This window comes from Strix uralensis, chromosome 18 (genome assembly GCF_047716275.1).
Source record: "Strix uralensis isolate ZFMK-TIS-50842 chromosome 18, bStrUra1, whole genome shotgun sequence".
Taxonomy (NCBI): Eukaryota; Metazoa; Chordata; class Aves; order Strigiformes; family Strigidae; genus Strix; species Strix uralensis.
This window is the reverse complement of record NC_133989.1, coordinates 9,229,821-9,251,952: the sequence shown is the minus strand read 5'-3', so window position 1 is coordinate 9,251,952 and position 22,132 is coordinate 9,229,821. Positions and strand designations below refer to the sequence as shown.

Below are 22,132 nucleotides of genomic sequence, written 5' to 3'. Positions count from 1 at the left end.
AAATTACTGTAATTGTACTTCCATATTAAAGGAATGTACCAACCCTTTTAATTTGTATAGAGATCACTGTTTAATTACCTGCACTATGCTATAATCTAACTTCAAGGAAAATTGTGCTATAACAGTATATACAGGCATCTAAACACACATATACTGCTTGTAAATATGAGTATTAGCTGATGTATTCAGTGTCTCCAAAGAAAGTGAAGAAGTCTAGGGTGTGCATACAAAAATTAAAATAAATTAGTACCCAAATGGAGCCTGCTTTTATGAAATGTTCATTGTAGGGAGAGTTATGTGTACTGTGCCACTCAACATCTCTACCTTTCTTTATTTTGGATGGTGAAAATAGAGCTCAGGTAGAGGACACCATTTTTTCCTGGCTGGGAAAACATCTCTAGAGTTCTGAGTGGTAATTCTTACCTGCACTCATACCCACACATATTAAGAAAAGACCTTCTGAGGTTTCTACAGAAAACAAGGGACATTTCTGTACTTTTCTGTGAGTCCATAACAGCTCCACAATCATAGAGAAAACCAGTAGCTGTTGATGTTATGCTTAGCAAGGCTGAAATTAGAAGATCACTTGTTTCAAGAGATGACACTGATCCACCTAAACCACACTGTGGAAAGAATCCCTCATTTCAAGTCCTGCAATTGGTAGCTGTGCATCCAAATATTAAACAATCACTTTATTTATAATCTTTTGTCCTTCTCATCTGAAGTGCTCACAAACATTAAAGGTGTTTTATACCACCTCTACAAAGTCATCATGGACAATATTCTCAGCCCATTCTTAGCACAGAGAGATAGACTCCTGCTCTTGCAATACAGTTCCCAGGGTTCAGCTCCTCTCTTAATGCTTGTTGGCTATTTAGGAATTGAAGGGCAAGGCTGCCCTTTCAGAACTAGTTATATACTTCTGAAACATAAGAAAAAATTTATTTTCTGTACTGATCAGCAATAAGCCACAGCATGTCCAATATCCTGCCTCCTGCTGTAACCCCACACCCGACAGTTCAGACATCCCCTCACTCCAGCACCTCTGATATTGTGCAATGGCATAGACGGGGAAAATAATTCTTTCTTAACTCTAGCAGTTGAACTCTTTGCACTCTGCAGCGTGAGACTGGATCATACTATTCATTATCTTATCTTCCTCAACTACACGTTACTAATGGTCTAAAAATTAGCCAGGCCTTCTGTAAAAATCCACCCACTCAGCTGGTACCTTTGACTCAGTTGAATGGCAGTGTTGGGGTTGACACATTCAAAAACCCCCATACATCTCCCTAGTGCAAAAACAAAGCACACACTTACAGAACCAGTTGGTCAGGGACCAACTTTCGCACTCTGTGTTTGTACGGCACCCAGCACAACTGAGTTCTGTTGAACAGCTGGGACTCTTAAATGCCATTATAATACATACAAATCATTTCAGTGCATGCTTAGGTGTACTGGAGGGTATTCTCCAGTCTCAGCATACAACCATATACGACAATTTAACTCAGCAAGATGCTGACCACTCCCAGTATGAAACTCAGCCCTACAGACTTTACTGGGAGATAAAGATGGCTTGTGTTCTAGGAGCATGCAAAACTAATCTCTTTTTTTCAGAACTCTAAGCTGCAAACAAGTTCATTACAAACCACAGCCCTTCAACCTCAGCAGATTCCCTTGCACTGAGCAGGGAGCCCAAGCATAACATAGCACATTTACTCTGTAAAACCCAGGTTGTTCTTCAGGCCCAGAAACAAAAACATCAGCTCTGTCACTGGCAATTAAATACAACAAGAATTTCAAAGAATTACTGTCTTCAACACGATTAAATAAAGAAAACACCTAAGAAGCCAATAAGAATACAAGGTTTGACATCTTTTGTCTTGACAGTGGTTCTCCAGGTGTGTTCCCAGGTCCATTTTAAATTTGTAGTGACATATACAACAGAAAATAAAAAGATTGTTTACTTCGGACCTGTTATTCATGGCATTGGAAAGCTCAAACACTTGGGCAAAAATACAACAGTGCATAAAAATCATGTAATTTCATGTAATGCAATACCTGATTAGCCATTCAAAAGCATGGTTGCAGCAGTTACTGCAAATCCACGATATACAGCTTGAACCTCTGGAGGAGGAAAGGTTTTTCATCTCGTTCAGAGGTCCACATGAAGAGGTGATTAATATGCTAGAAAATCCTTGGGGTCCAGTTGCAATGTGTAAAGAAATCAGCTGAAGGGTTTTCTCATGCATAGGAGAAATTCCTCCTGATCAGGGTAAGGGGCTCGCTGACAGGGGGCAGCTGGACATCAGACTTGCTCTGTAGCCTTCAGCCTCCCTGACTAAGCTGTGCTTTTTTCTTTTGCTAAACTTGGCTAAACTCTGTGTGTAGAAGGGAGTCTGCCCCTTTCTATCTTTTTGTTTGAAGTGAAGTTACTACCTTACTAGACTCTCATTTAGCAAAAATAACAGTCTGAATAGGCTGAAAAACTGGTCTCTGGAATTGCCCCCAGGCCTCTGGGTAAGTCACACAAAAGGAATGGGTCTTCGGATTGCTTCACTTGGGACAAAGATACCCGTCATTAGCTGATGCTGAACAACACCCAAAACTACTCTATGACTGATAAAGACGTACAATATGGTAGGTGAGGGGAAAGGGCAGGGCCTGTGCTGTCTGGACAGGGTGTTGGTTGGTCCATACCGATTTCCTGGAACCCAAAGGGCTCCACTTCTCCTTTCCTTCTCATGGCTTTTGTCTAACAGGAAAGCTGCTTCTGTGCCTTGTTTGGACACTGTGATTGCTGAGCACAGGCCAGTTGCATAAACTTTAAGGGTACCTCTAGTACCTTAATCTACCCCCTTCCTCATTAGATGTGTGCTCATTGCCTCTTTTCCTTCCTCTTCTTCATTTCCTTGCTGTTGCAGAAGAACAAACACTAAGTGAGTGGGGAAAGCGTCCAGAAAGGAACTTCAGACAGGGAAGCATCCAGTACTCCCTCTGCTATGGGTAACATTTACGGAACCTGCTGTTAATCAGAGATGAAGTTTCTCAGTGCAGCGTCATACATCCTCTGTTGCTGCCTATTACTTAATCTTTGCTTCCTCAAATGGCACCCAGAATTGGGTAACAGCTCTCCTGAAGGTGACAGAAGCAAGGAAAAGATAGCACTTCAGTGATAAAAATGAAAAGTTTATCAACAGTGGTCGAGTAGGTTCTAGTGAATGTGAACTGGATTTAGCAGAACTAGCTTGAGTTTTGCATAGACTTAACTCTCTCACAAGGTTGATCCTCTTCTTATCTGTCTGCCCTCCTGAACTCACTAGACACAAGCAAGCAAACTTCACAATTAAATGATGCCGTTTTTTCCATAAGTGACTAACCGTTTCTGGTCAGTTCCATTTTGGGACAGCTAGCTCAAGATAGAGAGTATCAGACAACCAGGTAACTCCACTGAGAACAGACTCAGTAGCCTGTTTCTTACCACTGATGATAGCATTATGTTATTAAGGACCAGTAAAGAGCTTACATTCTTTGTGCTCCTGAATGGAGATTAAAACTTTCCAAAAGTGCTTTGACTTGCAGTATGTTACTAATCCATAAAAATGCTGTGGGCAGGTACAAATCTTCCTGATCCAGTGGTTGAAGACTAGGAAGTTTCAGGACTTTCCTAGGTGAAAAGGACATTCAAGGCAGGAGTGGATGTTACCCTTGGTTTATTTGACATTCAAAATGCCCAACATATTTTCCACATGAAGCATTAATTTGTGGACCTATATTCTAAATCCCAATCTTAATTCCACCAAAGTCATACTTCTGATTTGTCAAATGAATTTCAAAAAGAGAGTGGGTGGCGAAGTATGAAGAAAAACATTTAAACATCTAGAATGCAGTAACATGCACTTTCCTGTGTAGGTTTGGAAGAACAACAACAAAAAATCACTGTAAATCCTAACTGGAATCTCTTGGGACTCTCTGCTGCTTCCTGCTCTTCTTAGATTTTCTGTTTATCATCTGACCCTTTTTTTTTTTTTTACTTCCTTAGCTTTTTTAATATCAAGAAACTGAGCCCTCAGAAATAGTTAACATTGAGATGCTAGAGAGCAGTACGTTAGAGAAAAGGATGAAAGGAAATACGCCCCAAGCAGTTCTACTGTGGCTTTGTGTGCCATTGACTGCACTTCTCCAGCTCTAATGGCTCAGCAGTCCCCACATAAGGAAAGCCACATTTTGCTTGGTGTAACTGATTCCCACAGAGAAGGTGCATAGTATGCTCTCTCGTGATGACTTTACTGTTAATTTTGTGTCCTTCAGGAAAAGAAGAAAATCCTATTCTGACAATATGGGTTTCCACTTCATATTTAGAAGAAAACTGTTTTTCACAAGGTTTTCCAGTGCAACACTTTACAGAAATGCACTAGAACGCCGAGGAAGATGTAAGTACCTGAGATGCACACTCACTAAGAACACAAGCAAAATTTACTTCCTCATCTGAAATACATGAAGAAAGTGCCACACTAACTAGTATAATGGTTTTAAGGACAAGTTAGCTACTCCGTGACAGCAACGATAAATGAGAAATTGAATGACCTATTTTCATATGTACACACACAAAGGAAAATGACTGTCGTCAGGTCCAGCATCAAACAGCTAATCCTCTCCTGCAAAGCCCATGACAACAGATGATCTGTGCCAATATACATGCACCCGGTACATAAACTCTTCTCCATTTTAAATTCTTTTCTCTACAGCAGCTAGGTCTGGCAAGAAAACAGCACATTTAAAATAAAAAAGAAAGGGTGAATTTTGAACAGATGTGACAGAAAACATTGGAACAGGGTTCTTTCTTCAGGCCAACATCCTCGGTGGGCTTTGAGGAGGTGGGGAAAGTACATCTTTACTCTTAGGAGGACTATGGAAAGGGAAACATTGAAGGCACCTCTTCTCAGGACTAAGAGTAGTAAACTCTGCTATGCAGAATAGCCCCTTGGTTGCCAGCAGCTCTAAGTAGAAGAGGGAAGCATCTAAAAGCACATAGCTTTTGGGTCCTTGCATTTATTCATCAAGAATGTCTTCCCAAGCTTTAGAACTTAGAGTCTTATAATGGTTTTTATTAGCAAACTTAAGAATAGCGCATTGTAAGTATATGTAAGTCTATGAAGTACCCCTACAAGCCAGACACAGAGCAGCTGCTTGTTATTTTTCTTTGGCATGTATTTTTTTGGATATGAGGCACCTTCATCTTCCTAACCCCAAACAGACAGAAGAACAGAACACACTGTGCCTATTGTGGGCCAAATCCTCTGCTGACATAAATCAGATTCTCTCTATTGAAACCAACAGAGCTGTTGTGGTTGATCCAGATTTGGACAATTTGGACTCTTACACCATCCTCTTCCACCAACCTCCCTTAACAGGTTTCACTATGCTTCACAAAATAACACAGGTCTAAACAGAAAGAGTTTACAGTCTACAAGGAGGCGGGATCAGTTGCTAATGAGGATAGTACACAAGGGCCTGTGGGTTTTTTAATTAATTTTTAGATTTAGAACAGATTTTCCCAATATTCAAGACTCTGGGGAGACAGCAGTTGGCAATATAACTTGGAATTCAATAAAACGAATCTTTCGAGTATGTATGTCTCACTGACAGATTCGGTTTGAATCAGTATTGCCTTTACTTTACAGTAAGAGAACAACAAAATAAGAGACCATAATGTATAAATTCATTATTTCCTATATAAACAGGCAGCTTTTTAACCTCAGCTTCAGTAGAAAGACATCCTAGATTTAAAGATACAGGGTGCAGATATGTTTGTTAAATTCCTGTTGGTCAAAGAGGAAGCTGTCAGATTATTTGCATTTTTATTATTGCTTTTGAAAACACTGAGATCTTGCTTCAACAGAAGTCGGGTCTGACTTTCAGCTACTGAGGCTCATGCTGCCAAGAATATGAAAAGAAAGATCTATATTTGAGGACAGATACAAGATCTAACATCTTTTGGCCTAGAAAACAGACTGGAAGAAACAGTAAGAGGTCATCTTGCTTATCCCAACAGCTATAGTTGCTTATGGGAGTGAATGTCTGTTCAGGAGTGGAGTGAGGTCTGTTGGTGTGCTGCAATCATTCTGGCAGGATCTTGGCAGCATTTCCAAAGCTATTAATTAGCAGATTACTCATCAGTGAAGCTAGGGCATCCTGTAAACTGATGCCCCCTTGACCCTGCTGAATTAATTTTCCATAAATAAAATGCAAACCTCACAGATTTTGTTGGTCTCCACAGGACAGATACTTCCCTTCATTTTCACAATTAAAGCAACTATTCAAAATGGTATAAAAACACCTGCTTAGCACTTAGCAGGCGAAACAGCCTGGAAGTGGGTCTTTATACAGAGTCTTCCATACCACATGTATGGCACTGAAACAAAGTATATTAAATACTCAGGTAAACATGTCAATGCATTTGCAGGCTTCTGTAGTTTGTTTGCAGCTTTGAACATTAGAATCTAGTTTGTTTAGAGGGGAAATGTTGACAAGGACACTGGGATTTACTCCCTGTTTATTTAAAAAGTAGAACAGGACTTTTAACTTCTACCTGATGGGCAGATGGATTGATCTTGCATTAGCAGAGCATCTGCCGAATAGCACACACAGCTGGGCAGCATATTTTACCATATTGTGAATGCAGCACAGGATACAAAGCTGAGCAAAATTTCACTTATACAACTGGTGGTTAATTCTGTGCCAACAGTAATTAGCTTCTGTAAAGAGTTTATAACAAGAAACCACAAAACAGTTTTATTCTGATGAAACTGATGGGAAAAACCCATGTGCGTCTGTCCATGGGGTGTGAGCTCCAAGGCTTGGCAGGAGAATTGAGACACAGGCTTTCAGGCCAAAGGCAAAAGAATGCTTCACTGAGCTACAGAGCAGCTTCCTTTTAAAAACTTGTATTACAGCAGCATCTCTAGTCCTAGTCAAGGATGTGGGCTGCTGGTGTTATGAATGAAACAGCTAAATAGAGGCAGGACCTTGCTGCTATGCATGCACAGTCTAGGGCCTTGATTTGGCCAACACTGACACTTAAGCTAAATCTTTAGTATATTTGTGCCAAGGAGATTGCTGTCAAAATTAGGTGAAATTTTACAGGACTGAGTTCTTAGGCAATTATTAGTAAAAAGAAGGTACTAAATAATATTATTGATCTTAAAAGAGCAGAGAGTGTATGCTTAACTGCAGGTGGAACTAGTTGTATTAATTTCAGTGGGATTACAACCATTTATAAAACTAGAGAAACTGTTAACATCTGCATTCATATCAAAAATATGCTGAAACAGGGATTCTGTTCCATTCCCTTTCTGGTAGCATACAGAAACCCCTGTCAAAGGGGCTCACTGTACTAAGCACTGGGCAAATACTGAGCTCCTTATCTTACAGTAGAAACTGATAAAGGGGAAGAAGAGAAAGGAGTCATGAAGTTAACTCTAGCTAGCTGCCTGTGGCCATGCACCAGATGGATTCTGGGAATAGAGACCAGGTCACCTATATCATGGTTGTCATTAAACCCTTCAATAGCTGATTTTAAAAAGAAACAGGGACATAAAAATATTTCATACAGGTTTCTTGGAGAAAGTCTACTGAAAAACAGGTTCTTGCCAGACATAGAGAGGAGAGCTCAAAAGCACATTGGATAAGGGAGAGTCAGTGTTAAGAAGTCTGGAAACTCCCGGTAGAGGAAGCCACTTCAGGAAGCAAGTATGACTGAGCTGAAGTGGGGAAGAAACTCTCTACTCTTATGGCTGTACCATGGGGGGATTGCACAAGCAGCGTGCTGCTGTTGTGACTGTGCTAGAGGCAGTGCTCACGCACAGCCATCTCTGGCAGGGTGCCGCCTCAGTACTCGTTACAGGACCTAACAGTGGAGTTTTATTGCCACTGCCTTCAAGAAACCACGTGCTTAGAACTTGTTCCCTCTCAGCCTGACAGTTCAGCAGTCTACACTGTCTTTTGCATAAGATACTATGTTAACCAATCTATTGCTTGCTGGATAAAACAGCAGCCCTCCCTTCTGCTCCCTCAACTCACCTCTCTTCAAGGATATGAGGTATATGTGAGCACGGCAAAGGCCAAAACCCAAGTGCCAGGCTGGCGGGTAGCAAGGCACTGAAGAACAAATGAGTCACATCAAAGTTCATTATTTTCAGTTCTATCACATGGAGTACCAATCTGCCATACTAAACAAAATCATCCTGAGGAGACCATCCTGTAAAGATGTAAGTGCAAGAGTTGCTGGTTTCTTTAAAGTATGGTGCCATGGAATGTATCTACGCATCAAAAATGGGGAAGGAGTAATTGCAGCATGTACTGATTTACCTGTGCTAGGCTAGTACATCTTGGTAAGAATAGCAGCAAAAATCTGGCAATGTGGGTTTAACAGCCAGAGTATGTACACAGAGTCTTTCAGAGTTTGTAATCTGGTTACTAGCATGTTAAAGACCTCTCAGCTGCAGCTCTGTGGCTGTTATTATTCATGCTAATTAGACTAAGCTAGCAGAGGTATTTTTGCACATGCTACAAGTGCACCTTCATTTTCCTGGGTGGAGTACACATATGCAGAGGAAGGTGTGAATAAATATCCTAAATTTCTCCCAAAGTGCCAATGGGACAGGCTACTTCCTCCCCGTAGTGCAGAAGTGAGGAGTTTACCAGTTCCATGATGGAGCAGCGTACAGCAGCTCATCTCGTAATTTCATGGAACGAGCCCTGGCATTATACAGAAGAAGAATCTTAACTGAAACTTGTAATAACGTTGCCATAACTTATGGATACATGCACAATACAGAAAGGAGGCGGGCAGTGTGGTAAAGTAAATGTATGATAACTACTTAGGAGATGTGGGTTCAGTACTCGGTTTTTCCTGACCAAGCTCTATCACCAACTCTGTCATCTTCTTCAAAATTATTGCCCCTCCTTCTGCTTTTGTTTCTTTTCTCACTGTTTCTGTTTCATTCATTCATGCTGTAGTTTCTCTTGACATGTTTTGAACAGTACATAGCAACAGGGTCCCAGACTCAGTCTGAGATTTTGGGCACAACTGTGGTAGAAAGAAACAGTAATTCAAATTTGATATTGTTGTTCCCTGGAGTACATGTGCTCCCTGCCAATTTAAAACAGTAAGAAAAAAGAGGTTTTGTTTTTCTACAGTCTTATGTGTCTCAGGAGAGGAGCAGGTGATTAGATCCTTGGGCTGTGTACTAGTGCTCAAAGCAGAAAGGTTGGAATTCAGGACTCCTACTGATAACTTGTACCATTGTTCATGGGAAAGCCAGCTCACCCCTGTGCTTCTATATGCCATCATAAGCAGCATTGCACAATCTTTCAAAATTTGTCAATGTTTCAAATATAATCTAGGTGTATCTGTCCAACATTCACAATGGCCCTTTAAGCTAAGCGTGGAAGTCACTTTACGTGACAGCAGTGGAACAGAGAAAGGCTAGCCTTGGACTATTAGTCATTGGCTTGTTGCTATCAGATTTTATTAACAAGAGGTGGCACTGGTACCTTGTTGTTCTGAAACTACTGGAAAGTCATTAGCTGTGATTCCAAAGCCAAAACCTACTGTATTCCCTTTTAACATCAGCCAAGAGATCGTGATTAAAAAAGATGTATAATTAAAAAGATTTAACAGGAAACTGAAAAGAACCTCTAATCAGTGTAACCCTGGGCTTTATTCCACAGAGAAAATAAAACAGAAAGGCTTTATCCTTCGTATGTTCTAAACAGTGTGCCATTAAATCTGGTCCCAGTAAGTGTCACAAGTAAGCAGGTGAGGAAAAAAGGGTAAGAAGCAGCAAATGGCTGAGTCCCTGAAGGTACAAAACATGCTTCCCACGTTATCTTCAACTTCCAGGAGAGAGGGAGGGCCCCGTACTTTTATCCTGCTGGAGGCATTCTGCCTGTGGGGAGGGAGCATCTTCAATGCTATCCCACGAAAGGCACTATGCTTAGCTCCTGGGAGGGATCATTTTGCCTGGCAGGGAAGCATAAGGGTTAGCTCTGGGGAACAAGATCATCCTGCGTCATTCAAGGGAGGCTCCTCGTTCGGCCCTCAGAGAGAGGGAGGGATCAGCCTTCTGCCCTCCAGTAACCTCCTCCAGCCCAGTGCGGCTGCTCTGTGTACAGCCACGTCCCAGTCCCCCAGATGGAAGAATGGGCCAGCCTTCAAGGAGAAAGGAGAAGACACAGGCAGAACCAGTAAACCTAAGCACAGATTTCAGTTACAAAATCATTAAGTGCTCCACTAACTTAAAAGCTTAAAATCAACTATGTGGAGCCACTAGGTTCAGATCCTGCAAGATAAGGGGCCATGGACTGTGTATGGGCCTGTCTCATGACATTAGTCCAGCACTTAAGGCATATTCACTGTTTCTTGTTGCAGTTACTTGCTAAAAAGAACAACAACCAGCCCAGATTCCTCAAAAGAATTTTGGAAGAAGCGAGGAAGAGACTGACGCTAAGCAGCGCAGCGCGAGATCAACCCTTGCTGTGACTTCCCCAGTTCAGCAAGCTGTGTAGCTCCCCGGGAAAGGCAGCCGTCATCACTGCGGCTCACAGCTCATACGGACAGTCCACACCGGTTCAAGCAGAGGGGGTTCCTCACTGGAGTAAACATTATACGGCAGGTTGCAGGGCATCTACACACTTCTGTGCTGCTTTGTCGTGTTGGTGGCATTCCAACCTGCTGACTGACAGAACTTCAGAAACTCGGTTAGGGTTACCAGCTAGTCAGTCCTCTGTTAATCTTCATTGTGTAACATGTGTCTAAGATGTTACTGCTGCATTTTCATTATCCTCTTGCTAAGATGTATTGCTGTGCAGGAAGCAGCTTTTGGGATAGATGGAGAATGATGCTGAGAATAATTTGAAAGGAAAAGAGGGATAAAATATGCTGTCGCGATGTTTCTGAGTAAATAAAGATAAGAGCGATGGAAGCTCCTCTGGCAGGGACATTAGCAGAGCCTCAGCAAATTAGTTTAGCACTAGAAAATTGACATGGAACGGAAACAAGGCATTCAAAGCAAGGATGTGCCTTAACTAGGCACAAAGCCTGAGTTATTTAAGAAAAAGAAGTAGAGTTGGTTCCAGAGTAGCTAATTCATTTCTCCTTATCTTCCCTTGGCAGAGGCTAGCTGCTTAAAGACCACTTGATGTATGCCTGCTGCTTCCTCCCCTCTCCCCTCACTTGTTTGCCTTGCAGAAACCAAAAATTAGTTCTGTTGCAAATGACTCCAGTTCCCCATGGGCTGCAGAGAAACAAATCACAGCTTATTGGGCATCTGTGTGACATCCCAGCACTCTGAAGCACATGGCAGTATTTGCACTTGCTCTAAGTTTATCTCTATGCTAAAATATTTGCTGGAATACAAATGCAAGTTATAAATATTTTTTTTGGTTACATTTGTGTGTTGGTAAAAGGCCCAGTAAACACAGATACACTGTCATAAAAACACTTTTCAAGTATAACTTAATTTACTTAGCAAAACACAACTGATTACAAATTTTATTGCCTGAATAATTTCTTTGTGGTGTAAGCCCATTGCAAATTTCAAGGAGATACGGAAAACAACAGGTTTGATATCTGCAAGGTATAACATATCTTCTCATTCTCTTGTAGTTAATCTTCTCAGCAGTTCATTTAGCAGAGTTAGTATTATATGGACAGAGACACTAGAACATCCTGCTGGACCATTTTGTCATAAAATTAGTCCTGGTCTATACTGATATTTAAAAAAAAGTGGTCCCCTGTTTATTATACCTCGTAGCTTAAGTTTCAAAACATGTCAGGCTTAAGGATAGGTTTAGGCCAAGCTGGGAATCAAGCTGGGTTAATCTCAGCAGCTACTCCAGGTCTGAGCTGTGCAGCCATCAAAAAGCTGACCTCTGAGCTTTGCAGTGTGTAGCACTGGTGACTAATAAATATTCTGTAATAACTTTAAGATCACTCCTAATTATTGGTATAGACCAAAGCTGCTACTGTTATCCTCTTCCTTTAGTTGATCTGTCTGAGGAGATCCCCCATCAGTTCACCAAGGCTACCATCCTCTTCTGCCTTCCTAAAAATTGAAGCACTCCTTTATGCCTCTTTCTTCAGCCATTCTGTCATGTCATGTTCAGCCTTTGCACATTTCTTCCTGCAGCTCTTGTCTAAGTGTGGGAGCATATACTTCTCAAAGTTGTATAGCTTGGTTTTCCCAGAGTCACAGAAAACAGAGGTGAGGATTCTTGCCAGCACACCGCCTCTGCTTCCTAGCTATTCAGCCTGGCAGTGTGCCAGTTCGGCATGATACTTGTTCTGGATGTTTCGCTAGGTTTTTGGAAGAGGTGGAAAAGAGGCTGAGTCAGTCTATCCCTCCTAGTTTATGCTGAACTGACTACATGTCAGTGCAGATGATGTGAACTCAGCCTCTGGTTTTATAGTTTGGTGGTTTCCAGTGAATTTCCAATAAACTCTCAGAAAACTCTTATGCGTTATTCATAGCTCTAAACTCCTCACTTTTTTTTTCTCTGTTATCAACTTTTATTTTGTAATCTCCTCAAACAGGGGATTGATTCTGCTACATTTGTCTAGTAACAAACTGAGTACATGTCCAGGGTTAAATAAAACTAGGTATTTATAATCACCTAGGATACAATCTTCAGCATTTTAAGAAAAGCGAAGTGGCAGTTACCTTTGAGTTATGAGTTAGAGAACTGACGGATTCTGTTACAAATGCAGCATCCATGAATGACTCCTCAGTGGAAAATCTGGGTTGTCAGCTTATTGCTAGCATCTGTTACAGCAATGGCAGTGACATTTTAAAATACTAAACTCAGTTGGTAAGTTACTATTTTAGATCAGATGTATAAATTCAGCACACTTTCATCAAAACCAGAGCACGCATCTAGCAAATTGGAACTTGGTGTCAGCAGTAAACATTTGTACAATGAATACAAACACGCAACATGAGAGGTTTCTGTGTCATTCTTTTGGTAACCCAGGACTGGAGAGGCTAGGGGTAAGAAAATGTTTCATACTGGCTTTCTTGACTGAAAAGACAACTTCTTCCCTAGGAAAAGGCCCATGTGTGCAAACCAGAATCTGACAGTGACCTCGCCATATGTGGTCTCAGGCAGCATCTTTCATGGTGGTGAAAGAGCTGAACTGCTCCTGAGGAATGTGTTTGTTCAGCCCTGCAAGCTTTGAAATGTATAGACTGGTAAATGTAAGTGAGCATGAAATCTGTTCATCTCTATGTTAACCTCATGGCTGCAGCTACTAGTGCCAGGAACACTCAAGAAGAACATTCCTGCTCAGTTACAGCACACCAAAGGACAGAAGTAACTCAAGCACAGAACAGCAACAGTACAGTCATAGAAGCCTTGGTGTGAAACAGTTAAAAATAGTTGAATCATGTCTTTTCAAGAATTGAAGGACTAGCTGTGAAAAGCTCTATTGACTTCCAGGGAACCAGGCTGTAAACAACGCGGCACAACTGAAGATGAGGACAGTATAATATATCTGACGGGTACAAATCTTCCACATGGCCAGCATCAGGCGAGGTGCCTGTCAAAAAGGCATCTGCAGCTGTTCCCTTTTCAGGCTGTTTACTCTACAGGAGGATTTACCATCTGTGCAGAAAAACAATGCACACACCAGAAATCAGTCTGTCAGATGAAGCCTAGTCTCGTGGCTGAAGCACAGGACAAGCAGTCAGGAGATTGAGATTCTATTTATTGCTCTCCTAGTGACTCCCAGAGCAAATAAGGGGAAATCACTTCACTGCTTTGTGTCTTCTCTTCCTCCAATATACTACTTTACCTTATTAGCTGTATGAACACCCATTGTTTGTGCTCATAACGTGCTTTTGGATGCAATGCTAAAGCAGAACTAAACAAGATGTTTTTCCACAGAATTTCTAAAGCTTCAGGAATAGCAGGTCAGCCTTTCTACTGCAGCAGAATTAAAGGTCTGTACACTATATCACAAACAACTCAAACGCAGTCCAAGACTCACAATGCTCATCTCTCCATCAAACTTAGTATACTAAAGTGATCTTTTAGAGATCATAGCAATGAGAACACTAGAAATACATGACAAAAGAGAAAGAAAGATCAGATTTGTTCAGAGGTGAGCCAACACAAATGACCAGAAACTTTGGGGATTTTGATATTCTGTGCTGAATTTTTCAGCTTCTTATTGGCACTGGCAATTGAATGTCATTGATAAGTTAAGGTATCCCTTTATATGGTACATTTTCTTCTTCAGAATAAATCTTTTAGACTTTTTTTTCTAAATCAAAGCACTACAGCTGTGCAGGGCTCAGCACTTCATGACAGATTTCTGTTAAAAGCACTGAGTTCAGAATGTACAGTTCCTAGCTCTACTGTGCTTTGGAAGCAGAAGAACTTCACAAATTGTCCCAATAGAGTCATAGGAAATTGAGCTCTAGTTTGCTTAAATATTTTCAAGAGTTTGCTGGATTGTCCTTACTCTGGGATTAGCCCTGAGTCTATATCAAAATTATGAAAGAGATCATGGATGGGTCTTAACTGATAACACTTTTCTAAAGCCTAACAATATTGCTTAATAAAACACATTTATGGAGCAAGACTGAGTATGTAGGATAAAGACTGTTGTCAGTTCCAGGGGTATACCTTGGTAGGATGTATGTTGAGTTATGTTCCTCTATGGCACTTAAGAAAAAAGCTTTATCCCACTAAAATTAGCATGGTGGCTAATGTACCATGGTAATATAATTCATATTTTCTGAATTTTCTGCCTTCCACTGAATAATTGTGAGATCAGTTCTACTCCTATCTCAGTGTGGTTGATTGTATATGTAAGGAAAACAATCTAGCCATTTTTGTGTTTCTTTTTAATTCTTCTGTTGTTATTGAGTCCTAAATGATCTTGTTTTTGTTTTTACTGCTCTGTAATGAGTCACTGGCTTATTTAATTTAATTTTATTGTAATTGTTATCTTTTCATTCTTGTTTTTTTCCAGTCAGTTACTCATAAGACCACAAGATATAAACAGGACACTGTTGCTTGGACAACTTCTGAGGGTAATTTTTTTTTCACTGTCGCCCAAATCCAAAGCAAGTTACTAAATGGTCCTCACTTCCTAAGAACTTTCACCTCAGTCCATATATATTTTCCCACATGTCATGATTCTGTTGATCCTTACATTTTGTAACTAAAAGAGATCTGCCTCTCTAGTTTGGTTGTTGTTTGGAAGTTTTCTTGGGCTTTGTAATCAGTCCTGATCTAAAGCTTCTCATGGAAATTTCAGTGATAGAAAATCAAGTTTAATTTTATGTATTTTTTTTTCAGAAAATAAATTTTGCCAAAACCTGTGTTTCAACTTAATATTTCAGAGACATAGTTATCCAGTGAAATGTTAAATTTTCCTTTGCCATCTCCCCTATTTTCATGCTAACTTCATCTTTGGTGGAGTTTTCTGCAATGACTCTCTTGCTAGACTTCTTATCTTTAACCTGGTTTCCTAAGGAAATGGGATTTATGTGGCTGTGCTATGTTTGCATATGTTACATAAATGTGTCTCTTTATCCATCAGTTTTTCATAATTTCAAAGCAACTGGCAGCTTTACACTAAATCTGATATAAAGACATAGATCTAAATTACGTTATGATTTTATGTTTCACTGTACTAGTCAGATAGAAAAGAGATTTTATTAATGCATCTATGAAGAAAAAAGCTTCACCAGAAATGACCTGGTATTCAATAACACAGAAAGCAGATGAGAGAGAACGGTAAATGCCCAGCTATGGGAAGATCTCCCAATGGAGTTCACACCCATCAGAACACACACCACAAGGACCTAAACGCATAGAAAACCAAGATTCATTAGTTCCACTACTTTTCGTACTTTGCTTCCTGTGAGGCTAGAAATCCCAGGAAACTATGAGACCGACTGTTTATAACTGTGCAACATGTTTGATTAGAATTGATTTGTATTTTGCGGCAAAAATTATTTAGTGCTTTTGTTCAAGGTGATCTGCAGCTCTTAAGCTGCACCTCCCTTATTGGTACTCAGAGAACTAGTAGACTTACAAAGACTTAGAAAGCTTATATCTATGCCAGTGTGCCTTCATTTCTCCTGTTACCTGTGCCACTTAAAATAAAAGAAGTTCAGAGGTCCCTGTATATGCCACAATTACACCTTCCAGTCACAGCTTTAGACATACCCTAAGATCCAAATTGTCTGGCATGAAAAAATGTCTTTTGCATATCTATTTGCAGCTTTTACATGAACTAAAATTTATGGAGTATTCTGTAGTAACACAGAACTTCAACAGCCTCTGCAAATAATCTGCATTAGACCAGGAATTACTGATACAGATTTCACAGAACAGCTACAGGTATTACCCATTGTCCTGCAGCATTCAACAGACTGGATATGCCATGCTTCCAAAAGCTTTTATAATGAGGAACCTTGGAACAGCCATGACAAGTGGTGGTGAATTTTAGGCAAAGGCTTTGATAAACTCCAAGTGGTGTGGAAGCGGCCTTGGAGATTAATAACATAGCGATTTTCTCTGAGTCAGCAGTGAGCCAGCCCACCTCCTCACAGTAGGAGGTGCCAGGATGTTTGGAATGCCACCCATAGGACACGAGGTCAAACTGAACTTCTGACCAGTGTGATAATTGAAAAATTTGTGGCTGCTTTTGCAAGAGTTAACACCAGTTAACTGAAGTCAGATTCCAGCTTGGGTAATTCCATACTGCCTCTCTAAAATTCCCCGTTTATTTCAAACAGATGCAATATTTTTTCACTTCCTCCATTAAAGACTGCCAAGTAGTTCTTTATGTTTTGTTGAGTACTTGCTGTGTTTTACCCCAAAGGTAGCTACAATACCCAGTGAATAAGCCAGTGCAGAGCTTTGGTGCATTCAATACTATTTGTGGGGAAAATTTTGTTCTGTCTGTTCATAATCAGAGCTGCTAAATATTATCATACAGAACTATGGTTTGTAGTAAACAGCCAACAAAAGCTAGGACTAAGAAGATTTTGTCCCATGGATAAACCAGCAGAGTATGAGGTAGACCAGACCTCTAGTTTTAGCTCTTCTATTTACCCCAAGTAGCAACTTGGTCATGTCCCTTCACTTCCTAGCAAGGCCAAAAAGCACCTTAATTTTACTTCAGAATAAGCTGGTTTGGACCCTTAATTTCTGTGCCTCAGTACTCATTAGTAACAGTGGAATAGCAACGCTCACTAATGTATCATTAATATTTACTATAATGGATGCTTTATGGTGACTTTCAAAGGGAGATGTATTCCTATTTCCTATTTCTTCTGGCACATATAAACTGAAGAATAAACAAGTTGATCAATTTATACCATACAGTGCTAGACAACTCACAGTGTTTGATGGCAGTAAAAGGAAACATAGAAGTAAAGCCAGAAACACTAATTAAAAGCATGTTCAGTGAGACAGAACTGTAGCTTGGTCTTAACAAGTGTGCAGTAGAGATAATGTAAAAGCAATTACTTTAGCAAAGGCAATTTACTGAAAATTGTTTTTTACTGAGCACCAACTTATTCAGTTCACGGGCTTGCTGCCAGGAAACAGAGCCTATTAGTGCCACTTACTATGGGGACACTGAGATGTGGCCATCTGCCTGCTGGGACTCACCCCTTATCTCTTCACCATGCCACACGATTCCTCCATGTCAATGTGCATACCCTTTCCAACCTGTTCTCAGCAATATGCATTGATATGGCATCTGTCATCCTGAATGATAACCCTGCACATTACTAATGTAATAAACTAATTCAGAATTTGTATCTGTCTTTTTAACCATGATGTGTGACATGTCTACACGAGGCTTTACAGTAGTGTGAGACATAGTGGTGTAAATCTAGGATTTCTGCACTAATTTCTGAATTTCTACCACTATAACTGAGGCAAGAATCTGACCCTTCAATCACAAGGCACTTCTAGGATCTGAGGTTCAGATAACCCTACAGTTTACCGACAAACTGGAAACGTAACTGAAACATGTAAATGAAGGGTGCATTCAGGTTGCCTCATCAAGGACAACTTTGAACTAGCAGTGATATAAAAATCAACAGGAAGAAAGGATAACCCTCCGTGCTTTTTCTGCCATTCATAGGATTTATAAATTCAAGTAACACTCACAAAGTTTTTATAAAAAAAGCAAATGTGTAGCCTTTTGGTTGCAATTCAAGTTCTAATAAAACTGTTTATTGAACTTCTTGACCCCTTCCTGGAATCTGCTTGAGCTTCCCAGAACTTTGTGTCATGTGGTTCTCGGTCATTAATAACTAAGTATGACACAGCAGTTTAGACGCACAGCAGCCTTTTCTCCGTTCAAGCAGGCGCCAGGACAGAGCACAGAGAAGACAAACAGCTCAGCCCAGGCTTCAGGATCCCGTCCCCGAGCAGTGCTGCTGTGATGCAGCAGCAAGCAAAAAGGGCAAAGGCAGGAAGTGATTCATCTGAGTACAGTACAACGTGCGGGACATGATCAAAAAGATCCCAACCTTCAGTCAGCACAAGTACAGTACTGGGCAAACAGCTCTAGGCTCCATCCTGGATATTAGATCCATCTCCCACTCTGTTTACACAGAAATACTCCTCCACCAGCCAGCTGTGCATTAAAAGCAGCATCTGGTGCTAAAGAGGGTCAGTGAATCGAAAGACCTCTGAATACATGGCTGATCTATTCTGTCCGCCCACTCATTTACGTTTATATAGCCCTTCTGGCTTTTGCCTGGAAATCTTTGGCTTTCAAACAAGAGATCTCTCCAGCAGTTCTCCTCCAGCTTTTGGACTGCTTTACTGTTCCTTGAATCTATTTAGCCATTTGCCTGCCAGTTCCCAACCCCATAGCCCCGCTGTCCCGCCCCAGCCCCATGGCTAATTAATCATCTCTTCTTATGACAACTGGACTGTAGCTAAGAAATTCTGAGTGTCATTTTCCAAAGGGCAGAGCTGTTGTGTCTGCTGCAGCAAGATACGCTGCAGGTACAGTCTGCCTCACCAATTATATCCTTAAAAGAAAAAAAGGGCAGGGATATTGCTGTACAGAGAAGCTAATCACATTCTAGTGTGAGATGCTGCGCTTCAGCTACAGTGGAATGAATGAAACTCATTGTGTATTGATTCAAAAGTCATATCTTTGCCAAATTTGGATTTAGTTACACATATGCATTTCCTACAAACCAAAGAAAAAACCTGTATGGACCTATAGGGGAAATGAGTTTAATTTTGATCGAGTTCCTTGTGCTGTCATTCATTGTAATTTCACTAGAGTGGCTCAAAACTTGCTGTAGGAACTTGGGTCGTGAGGGAGAGGGAGGAGAGAATTGAAATTAGGTGGGAAGTAATGCATTAAATCAAATTATGAATTTTTTTCTTCCTATTTGTGTCCTAAACTGCTTCTGCTTACTTCTTCCAGTCTCTCTCCATTGTATTTACACTGCACATTTGCAAACACCATAGCTCGGCATGCTCAGTTCAGTTAAAGTTTGTTAAGGAAACAGAGATGGCCCTGAGTCCCTGAGATAAACTCTCCAGCACCTGAGGTCTGTTATTATCTTCTACTCGAAGCATCAGGCAGGCTTTGACCCACCTTCTCAAACACAAACACAAATGACGTTTTCAACAAGAACGAGTGTAGAGAGAATGAACTGCATATGGCAGATCTGATTTGTGTTACTTTATGCAAGGCTGGAAGGTGTTCAGAAACATCTGGTGATGGAACTGGTATTGACACTACTCTAGAAGGGACCCAGCATTCATTTCAGAGAAATAAAGGGCTCATCTAGACAATGAGATGATATTTTAATATATCTAACTGTCAATTTAAAACAAGTTAAAGTCTTATCTTCTCTATGTTAACTGGTGTTAGCTAACACATCCCACATCCTGGTCTAGGCAAAGCGTAGAAGCAAGGAAAGCAAATGAATGACACATGGAGTGAGGACTGTACCAGAGAGAAAAAATGAAGGGAGACACTGTGAGAAAAGAAGCACAGACAGAAAGGAAGACAATGAAATGGAAAAAAATAACACTATCTTTGTAATGAACAGGACCAGCTGAGCTTTCGAGGGGTGCTCTTTTTCCTAATCCATAACACATGCTTCTTCTTAACTCCAGTTATGTGTTTGTTTATTTGTTGTGTGTTTTTGTAAAATGAATCACCCTTAGAAAAAAACCGTGGATTTAAATTACAGAGGGCAAAAATCTCATTGTACGTCAACTACTTTGGCAAACCCCATAGGTAGTTTAAGAGGAAAAGCTACTTGGGAATTTTCCGATGAAGAGTTTCGCTGTTGATTTTTTAAAGGAAAATTACACTATGTTGAACCTGAAATTTTTCATGGGAACATGGCATTGGAACTGTCCTATTTTGTATAAATATTAAATATGCACTGAACTTGGTCTCCCACATCCCACAGAAGTACTCTGACCATTGTGGCTCAAAATTATCTCTTTATTTAGGTCCAGTGATCTGCTGAATTTTTAATCAAAATATAATAGCACAACAGGAGAGCCCTAGAGCAACCACTGGTCTGGTGATTAATACCCTCATGTTAGACTTGGGGCATAAGTTCTACTTCTGGGATTGACTTATGGAATCTCTCACATCCCAGCTAATTGTCCTAGCTACTGGGCTATTAATTACTTTGGGGTAATGCTTGCATGTTCTCCAAGGACAATTTGGGAAGGTGAACATTTTAACCCAGTGTAGAGAAGAAAATCTTTTGAGAGCTTGAAAATTTTAACTAGACTGAAAACCTGCTTCCCCAACTCGACGTGCAGAGGTTCAAACTCCATGTGATGCACCCATCCTCATAGGCAGTAACTTGTTCTGTGTGGGTTTGTGTTTGCCAGGTTTGATGTGTATATGCTGCATGTGTTTGTGGAGCCAGTATGTGGTATACGTAGCAAGGTGTTTGGGGATTGTGTTGTATATGATGCATATTTCTTGCAGTTTGGTTATGTGTGTCTTGTTTCTTTGTACATGGTTTTAGTGTATATATCTCACCCATGATAGCACCTTGACATAAGCTAAAGTAATATTCAGCTAATCATGATTTGGACTAATTAGCTGCACTAGGCTTCTTCCATTGACCCCTTATTTTTTTGTGGGGTCTCATGACTTTGGCACACAGAACTTGGAAATAAGAATAAAAAACATACAACCAATTGGCATGAGTTTAAGTGGTGAGCAGTGACAGCTTATTAGATAAAAAGTCACGTTTGGCACTTCCTAATAAATGGAAATTAGTAAATATGAAGTACCTGAACATAAGGGCACCAAAACATCCCTCATAATTCTAGTTATCTATCATAAGCAGAAAACACATCTGGAGAAAATCTTCACATTTTATTTTGCCTCTTAAATGTCACATGTAAAAATAAGCACAAACACATCCTTCCGTCCAGTGTCCTTGCCCTGATGATGTGAAACAAGCAATAAAACAGCAAATATGAGGTACAACCACTATTTCTCTGTTCTGAAATCCTACTGAATAGAAGAGTCTGTCTGCTACCTCTGCACACCAAAGAAGAGTTCTGTCCAAATGCTCCAGGCCCTCTTCATCCAGGGTCTCAAAGTTTATTTGGAGTTACACAAACGTATGTGGGAATTGAAAATAAAACTTGATCAAACAAATACTAACTGGTAGATAACTATGGTAATATTAAGACTGAAATTAAAATAGGTAAAGACACTTTTCCCCACATTCCTGAGGGAAAAAGGTGTTAGATATGTATTCAGTTTGGAATATGAATGGTGATGGATTAGATCAGCAGTGCCCAGGTTCTTGGTGATGGTGGTTCCTACTGAAAGCTCTTGAGGACAGTAAGCTTTGGTCCTTCATGGCCAGATGGCCAGACACGTTTTCAAGTGACTGAAATGGAACCACTTCTTTGTTACATTAGTGCATGGATGTTCTGTCACAATGTGGGACATATTCTGGTCCCAAAACCTAACCAGAGCAGTACTGTTACATTATCAGATATGAGGCGCATCTGCATTTTGGTCATATGGCAGGGACATCTCCCATCATTTGATAGAGAAAAGGTAGCAGAGAAC

General features: G+C 40.5%; 1 long non-coding RNA gene across 3 annotated transcripts in view; it reads right to left on the bottom strand.

The window, feature by feature from the left end:
• The window catches only part of LOC141951561 (uncharacterized), a 146,428-nt gene that overhangs the window by 50,078 nt on the left and 74,218 nt on the right, over window positions 1-22,132 (bottom strand). The gene's annotated exons all lie outside the window — the stretch shown is intronic.